We start from the raw sequence: 6,027 nt of genomic DNA on the forward strand, positions 1-6,027 counted from the left end.
ATGGATGAGAGACCAACACCAGAGACAGAACACAAAATGACAATTGTCCAAAAACACAAGTGAGAAGCAGCAAATCCTTGACCTTCTCAGGATCAACCCCAATGCTCATCCAACCTCTTCTTCATAGCAGGACAGGGACTCTTCTTTCCTCTTTTCCTTCTGGTGGTGCTCTTAAAGTCATGGACATCGGTCTGTCTGATATCCAGAAATTCCAGAAAATACTTCCCTCACCAGGATGTGTTTAAAATAACTTTGGTGTATGAACAAAAAACATCATCACCTGCTTAAGCCATGAAGAGATACCAGGGGTCCTGCTGGGCAAATATCTCTGCCAAGAGCCACCACCAAAATATAACGCCACAAATGCAACACCAAAAACACAGCACCACAAACACAACACCACAAATGCAACACCACAAACACAAGGCCACAAATGCAACACCACAAACACAACACCACAAATGCAACACCACAAACACAACACCACAAATGCAGCAGCTGCTCGCCCAGGCTGGACCTCTGCAGACCTGATGCCCTCAGGCAGGATCATGTGTATCAGGATGCAGCAGCTGGAAATCAGCCTTTACTCCAGCTGTCTTTGCCTGGATCTAAATGAGGCAGGAGCCTCCTGGTCCCCAAATTGGATCAAAGTAGGTCAGAACTCCCTGCAAGGTCCATGTGTGGGATTAAATTATATCAAATTTTGTGCATGTCTTGGGCCTCGTTTTGTTATGAAAGCAGAGCTCAGGTGTTATGGACATCCCAAATATTGCTCTCAGGTTTAAGAACAGTTCACACACTGTGGTTGTGCTGAGGGGCTCCAACCTCATTATCCCCTTGCAGAAAGGCAGCCCTGAGCCCCAAGGAGAGAGGCAAATCCCATACCAGAGACACCGACCTGATGGTGACCCAAATGGCTTAAATGTGACAATCTGTGTGCTCCCAGACAATGCCCAGACACTGCTCCCTGCATAGCAGGAGTCAGGAACCATTCCCAGGAAGTGATTTGGATTTAATAGGTCTATTTTTGAAGAAATGCTGAGAGACGTGATTGCTCAGACTGGGGAAGAGAAGGTTTGGAGATCTTAGAGCCCCTTCCAGAGACTAAAGGGGCTCCAGGAGAGCTGGAGAGGGACTGGGGACAAAGGATGGAGAGACAGAACACAGAGAATGGCTTCCCACTGCCAGCAGGCAGGGTTAGATGGGATATTGGGAAGAAATTTTTCCATGTGGTGGTGGTGGTGGTAAAATTCTGGGACCTATTTCCTGGGGAATCTGTGGCTGCCCCATCCTTGGAAATGTTTGGCCAAGCTGGATGAGCAACTTGAACAACTTGATCTAGTGGAAGGTGTTGATGGAGGGTGTTGGAACCACAGGATTTTTCAGTCCCTCCCAACCCAAATCAGTCTGTGAATCTGTGATTCTGTTACTTCTGCTGGGGCAGAGAGAGGGAGATGTTTTAGCCCTGCCAGATGGGTTTAGTCTCAACAAACAGGGCAGAGCAGTTCCATTTCCTTTGACCACTGTAACACCCAGTACAGGGGACCTGTTTCCCCTCCTGACCTGGTCTCTGCTCTCAGCCAGCACCAGGGGATGCCCAGCCAGAGCTGGCACTTCTGTGCCCATGGAGGTGACAGTGGCATCTGGGCTTGGTGGCCTCAAACATGAGCTCAACACACGTGGGTAACTCCTATGAGATCAGTTTCAAGCCTGACCCACAGCTGTGGGAAGGCAAAGGAAAGATCCCCTCTGGTGCCAGCACTCAGGAAATCCAGAAATCCCAGAGACCACAACGCAGCTCTGAGAGGAGATGAGAGAAGTTTTTTTTCCCCCTTCCTCCTTCTCCTGACAACTCAGGACTGAAACAGCTTTGACTCAAACCTCAGCGCCCAGGAGTTGCCAAGTTTCCCTGGATTTGGCTGAGAGAAGGGTTAAAACCTGCCCGTGCTCCCGGGGATGCTGCGAGGGCAGGAGCGGGATGAATAACCGCGGTGGGCGGCAGGAGCGCGGGGGCGGCTGCCCTGCCAGCACCTCCTGCAGCCCCCTCGCACTCAGCTCCCTCCTCTCACCCCCGCTCAGACCCCTCCAGAGCCCCCACACCGATCAATCAGAGCGCGGCACATCCCAAAATCCACCTTTCCCCGGGTACCCGCTCCAACCCGCAGCTCTCCCCCACAAACAGCTCTGCCGGTGCCCTTCAGCTCTGATTCTCCGCCTTTTGTTCTGGTGATTTCTGCTTCTTTCTCTCTGCTTTCAGTCCTGGTTTGCTTTCCCCCAGTCCTCGTGAACTTCCCTCTCCACCTTTGCTGCCAAGAGCTCGGGCAGGGATCGATCCTCACAACCCACCCTGACCTCACAGCTCCAGAGATGGTGAGGAGCGTGAATGGAAAGACCAGATGGATAAATACACGGGAAACCCTCAGCAGGAGGCTAAAATATTTTACTGCAGAAAGGAAGGAAAAGAAAGAAAGAGAAAAAGAGAGAAAGCGAGAAAGAGAGAAAGAAAGAGAGAGAGAAAGAAGGAGAGAAAGAGAAAAAGAAAGAAAAAGAGAGAGAGAAAAAGAGAGAAAGTAAAGGAGAGAAAGAGAGAAAGAGAAAGAAAGAGAGAAAGAGAAAAAGAAAGAGATAAAGAGAGGAAAGAGAGAGAAAGAGAGAGAGAAAGAAAAAGAAAGAGAGAGAAAGAAAGAGAAAGAGAGAGGGAGGAAGGGAGGGAGGAAGGGAGGGAGAGAAGGAGAAAAAGAAAGAAAGAAAAGAAAGAAAAGAAAGAAAAGAAAGAAAGAAAGAAAGAAAGAAAGAAAGAAAGAAAGAAAGAAAGAGAGAAAGAAAGAGAGAAAGAAAGAAAGAAAGAAAGAAAGAAAGAAAGAAAGAAAGAAAGAAAAAAAGAAAGAAAGAAAGAAAGAAAGAAAGAAAGAAAGAAACCCAAATAAAACATAAAACCCAGGGAATTTGGATTTTGCTGATTGTTGTTGTGACAGTTCTCATTCCCACAGAGTGATTTTGCTTTTCCTTTGTTTTTCATTGAATCATAGAATGGTTTGAGTTGGAAGGGACTGTAAATATCACATAACTCCAGCCCCCCTGCCACAGTCAGCGGCACCTTCCACTCGACCAGGTTGCTCAGAGCTACTTTAATATATGGGTTAATTGCATGTCTGCTTTGTCCCTTGTTCTGCCAATGGCTGGCACGAGGAAAAGGCAATTTCCTAACCCATGTCTCAGTTTCACCCCTCAGAAAACTGGGCAAAGTTCTCCAGAATCCTTGGGAAAGCACTCTGGGATGTGCCAGAGGGATCTCACCGTGACAGAGGCAGCACATGAAGACAAAAAAAGGCACTGCCAGCCCTGCAGATTAATTTCCTAAATTACATGGCAGTTACAAGGTGAGGGAAAAGAGAGGATTATTATTTGCATGCCTTGGGAGCAATAATCCTGAGATTACTGCTGCAGGCACAAAGACATTAAGGGAGCTCTTGGAGCTGTGCTGGGAGCATGGGAGAAAATTCCCACTTTTGTGGGATGCAGCCCACCCCTGCTCACATCAGGAGAAGGATCCAGCAGTGGGAGGCAGGAGCTGCCATCCAGACCCTCTGACAGCAGCTTAGGCTCAGCTTTGCCCTCTCTCATCCCCTCTGAGCAGCACAGGTTGGCCCCCAACATTTCAGTGGCTGAAGGTTGAGTCAAGGTCTGAGGCACCAAATATTCTGAATTACTTCAGAAGGATCCTGGGAATACCACGGTTTTTACTGGTAAGGAGAAGTTTTGCCTCAAGGAGCTTCAAGAAGAAGTCCACGACCTAGGAGCTGGCCCTGCACCCTCCAGAGGGGAGTCCAGCTGCTCCTAAGGGCTCAGCTTTTCCAAAATCTGAGCTTAGAGCTGGAAATCCATCCCTGCCTGCCTTTAGCAGTGGGAGTTCTCTGCATCTCTGGGAAAGCGCAGGGTCTTAATTCAGCTGTGAAGATGATATTGCAAGGAACAAATATGATCTGGAGCCTCTCTGCTCTGGAGCCAGGCTGGGAGAGCTGGGAATGTCCAGCCTGGAGAAGAGAAGGCTCCAGGGAGACCTCAGAGCCCCTTCCAGTGCCTAAAGGGGCTCCAGGAGAGCTGCAAAGAGACTTGGGACAAGGGATGGAGAGACAGGACAAAGGGGAATGGCTTTAAATTGACAGAAAACCAGGAGGGATTGGATATAGGGAAGAAATTATTCCCTGTGAGGGTGGGGAGGCCCTGTCCTTGGTTTTCCAGAGAAGCTGTGGCTCCTCCATCCCTAGAAATGTCCAAGTCCAGGTTGGATGGGGCTTGGAGCACCCTGGGATAGTGGAAGGTGTCCCTGCCCATGGCAGGGAGGTGGAACTGGATGATCTTTGAGGTCCCTTCCAACCCAAACCGTCCCAGGATTCTATGATTTATTCCATGGGGGCATCAGAATGGTTCTTTCACTCAGGTTGTCCAACAAAACCCCAGAAAAATTTGAGTTAGGATTTCTGTCACTGTCTAAACTCTGTCTTAAATGGGGTGTGGACATGTGCCATGCAAAAAAAAAAACAAAACCCACCCCCAAATTAAAAACAAAACAAAAACAAAAACAAAACAAAAAACAAAAACAAAAACAAACAGAAAAGATGAATACTCAAAGGCAGCAACTGTCCAGGACTTGTTCTGAATATCAAACACTAAAACTGGAGAATAAAAAAATACTTTTTGGACCCAGCTCAGTCCCTCACAGGTACTAAAGTAAATAGACAGTCAAAATACCTTTAAAGGGTCTTGGCTTTACTGCGTGTGGCTGATTAATTAAATACTATTTAGGTCATTAATGGGGCTGTTAACTTTTGGGGTTTTGGGTTCTCCTTTCTCTTAGGTTTGAATAGCAAACCCTAATTTTATTTGTGACTGTGGGCTGCAAGTGGAGGAAAAGGAGAGAAAGTGAAGCACTGCTCATTCCAAGGGGAAGTAGCCTATTTAAATATGCAAATTGTGCTCAGAAAAGCAGAGAGAAACAGGATTGTGGAGCTTCCTGCTGTCACTTATTAGATATGGAGGGTTTTTTTTATTCTCCTGCCCAAGGTGGGATTCAGGCTGGGACAGGAGTAAAAACCCTTCTGGCAGCTTCTGGGAGCATCCAGGAGGTGACAGCTTGGGGAGAGTTTGAAATTCCATGCAGAAAGGTGGGTGGATTTCAGTTTGGTTCCTAGCAAGTATCTACAGCACTGAAAACATCCTTGGCAAAACTCGACAAATTCAGGAAAGTATTTAATGTAAAAAATATGACGATCCAGTAGAGAAGTGATTTTAATTACTCTACAGCATGTAAGGCTTTAAACTACATTTGGATCAGCTTTTTAACCTCCTTGACTTGTCCACATGGGTTGGAAACTTCTCTTCTGCTTTGGAAGTTCAATTTTGCCTTCTAACCCCTCATTCCAAGCAATTGGGAATGTTCAGGAGAAAGCTTGACCTGCTGAATTGGTATTTTTTTTCCATGGGGGGAGAAAAAAATAGCAGATTTGGGTACACTTCAAGCCCCAGACAAGCAGCAAAAGGATAAAATTATGAATTAAAAGACAGCAGGAGGAAATTTAAAAGTGAGCTATATCCCTGTCCATGGTCAGAAGATGCTGGGGCAGGTGTCCCATCCCCCAGGAATTTCGGTGGGGTTGATTCCACCGTTGTTCCCATTTCTTTCACCCTGGCACGGGGAAACTCCTCGAGTCGTTTCTCATCAGAGCCTCTGCCTCCGGTATTTTCATGCCAGCCTGGTTCCGTGGGTGATGCTCTGCTCCAGTTTTCAAGCAGAAGCTCTCACAAATTGATGGAGGAGGCTTTGGCACCTCAGAGAAGGAGAATTTTAAGGAGGAGGAGGAGGAGAAGTGAAATGGGCTTTGGATAAACCATAAAATCTGCATAGAAAACGGCAGCAGCTTTTTTGTTCCTTGGGCTGAGCTTCACCACCTGGCGGGTTTTGAAGTCATTAAGGATCCTGAAGGGTGGCCATGGATGTGCTGAGGGAAGCTGGGTTTGCAGCCACCT

This window comes from Agelaius tricolor, unplaced genomic scaffold, assembly GCF_023055355.1.
Source record: "Agelaius tricolor isolate 1412-34295 unplaced genomic scaffold, bAgeTri1.0.p SCAF_2, whole genome shotgun sequence".
NCBI lineage: Eukaryota > Metazoa > Chordata > Aves > Passeriformes > Icteridae > Agelaius > Agelaius tricolor.